Source organism: Colletes latitarsis, unplaced genomic scaffold (genome assembly GCF_051014445.1).
Source record: "Colletes latitarsis isolate SP2378_abdomen unplaced genomic scaffold, iyColLati1 scaffold0007, whole genome shotgun sequence".
Taxonomy (NCBI): Eukaryota; Metazoa; Arthropoda; class Insecta; order Hymenoptera; family Colletidae; genus Colletes; species Colletes latitarsis.
In genome coordinates, this window is record NW_027488367.1 from 202,501 (window position 1) to 205,000 (window position 2,500).

The 2,500-nt window shown below is 56.8% G+C and overlaps 1 pseudogene; it reads right to left on the bottom strand.

Moving 5' to 3' along the window:
• LOC143350609 (large subunit ribosomal RNA) overlaps positions 1–2,500 on the bottom strand; it is an 8,938-nt pseudogene that overhangs the window by 2,532 nt on the left and 3,906 nt on the right.

The window sequence follows — 2,500 nt, forward strand, 5'->3', positions numbered from 1 at the left end:
CGGGAGGAAAGGTCTTCGCCCCCCCGGTAAAGTACGGCTCTAGCCCACCGTAAGCGCTCTTGCACCCACGGTAGGTCTACACATGCACGTACCGCTATCGAGGATGATTGGCTCAAACTCATGTACCGTTGGTACATGAGTCCTGGAATTGTGGTGGACATTGCGGGAATGCCCAAGCCGCCGTCGCGGACTGACGCGTGGAAGTAACCCACCGCCACATCGGGAGGTAGCCTGAGCCACCTTCGAACAGCACTTCGGGTCTCGCGGTCAAGCCTTCGGAGGGCACCAAGGTTCGTTTTTCCCAAGACCGTGGAGTGGAATATTCTCGGCAGCAGGAAGCAGCGCAAGATTTTAAGGCGCTGTTGAGGCTTCAATGGAGCTCTCGTGATCCTGTCTAAGTGTGCTCTAAGTTCGTGGCGAACACACTTAGTACCCTCAGGACAAAAATCAACCCCCAAATATCGCCAGGCACCGACAGACGATATCTGAGGGAGGAAGGCACCACTATGCAACCTAAAGGTCGGAGTGGAGATGATCTTCACCTTCTTTTCTTTGCCTGAGGGCACAATAGACAGGACCGAACTTTTCCGCTCATTGAGAGCCAAGCCATACTCCCTTGCTGCCGACTCTACACGGTCTAGGATGGTCTGGAGGCCCCACTTAGTGGTCGCAAAGAGCAGCACATCGTCTGCAAAAGCAATGCTCGCGACGCGTTGCTCTCCGACCACATATCCCACACCCGGTGGAATAGACGCCAGCACTCTATCTATCGCGAGACAGAAGAGTACTGGCGACAGTGGGTCTCCCTGACGAACCCCTCTTCCTAATTGGAAGAACTCCGAACGCTGACCACGAGACTCAAAGGTCGTCACACCGTGTTGGTATACATCCCGAACGTACCGTCGGAATCCGACCGGCAATCCTAGGCGCTCGAGAACGTCACTGATCGCGGAGTGGCTAACGCTATCAAACGCTTTTGCCACGTCGAGAGAGGCAATATGAACCTCTCTCAACTTCCTCCGCGCGTCCTGAATGATGGTCGCCAGGACAGCAACGTTCTCGGCACACCCGTCGTCAAAGCATCGCTGCTTTAAATCGACGAGTCCCAGCTGGCGTAATCGCTGGGCTAGGATGCGGTGCAGTTGTCTAACGACAACTGACACGATAGAAATAGGTCGGAAATCCGCGGCCGTCGGTCCGTCGACCCCCTTCGGAATGAAAACGGTTCTACTAGCGAGAACCGACGGGGGCCAACGACCAACACTTAGCACGATGTTGTACAAGAGGGCTCGCAACGAGGGTGGCACCGATCTCCACAAACGCGGAGAGACACCATCCAAACCGGGGGCCGCATTGAGGGGTATCGTAATAGACGATACCTCCTCGATGGAAATTGCGGCCCACACGGAGGCAACTTCCGCTCTAGGCGGGGTGGGAAATCCAGGACGGACAGGTGTTGAAGGCTGAGATACGAGGGGACCCCAGAAAGCTGCCATTGTGGCCACATCAGGGATCTGAACCTCGTTCTCAGCTCCGTCCAAGATTTCCTTAGCCGCACGTGACATGTCCTTACGGAACATGCGTTGGATGCGACTATATTCTTGCCTCCGCCGCTGTTTCCGGTTAGGATTAACCCAGCGCGGTCTAATTGGTGTCGTTCTAGCCTGATCAACGCCGAGAGAAGGGCCCGAAGGGAAGGAAACTTCGAGCCAACGCGAGACGCCGGCAAGAACGTCATTACCCATCAGGTGTTCGCGTGCCAGTCGCACTAACTCGTCTGAGTTCCACCCGTGGATATTGGCTACCACCTCAATCAATGGAGGGGTAGCCAATCGCGGAGCCGGATCCACAAATATATCCACGGGTGACTGACCGTCTGGCCTAGGTAATGACGTTCTGTTTCTGGGTGGCGTGATACGGGGAGGAGCTTGTGCAACCTCCTCCGCGGAGAGATAGCCATCGCTGGATGATGACTCATCGGCTTCGGCAACCTCTTGTAGCAAATTTGCTACAAGCCGCCGATACGCCGGTCTCTTCCGCGCACCTTTAATCGAGTCGAGTGTCCTGTTAGGGACAATCGACAAAAGGTGCTGGTTCAAGAAGCGTACACCGCGGCGTGCCGCGGTAACCTCTTCTCTAGCCAGAAGGAGGAGCTCCTCATCACACCACGCTCGTCTCGTTCTCTCAACGTTGATCCCCTCGTTGTAGGCCTCTCGGTGCTGGTGACGCATATGCTGTCCGAGTCCGATGGCGGTTGGGAAGGACCTGGGGCAATGAAGGCACTGGTGTTCTGCGCGCTGAATGGACTGTTGAGCCGAGGAGGCTCCCGCCCCCGAAGGTTGAATTGGCACTTCGGGAACCGGAGCCTGCTCAATACGAGGGCGTGACCGTAGAGCGCGAGCCCCGTCTGGTGGTCTGGCAGGGGGCGCATTTACGGCAACGCGGGTTCGCCGAGGTCGCTGCTGGGGCGCGGGTTCGGGAGAAGGGGAAGAGTCGCGGG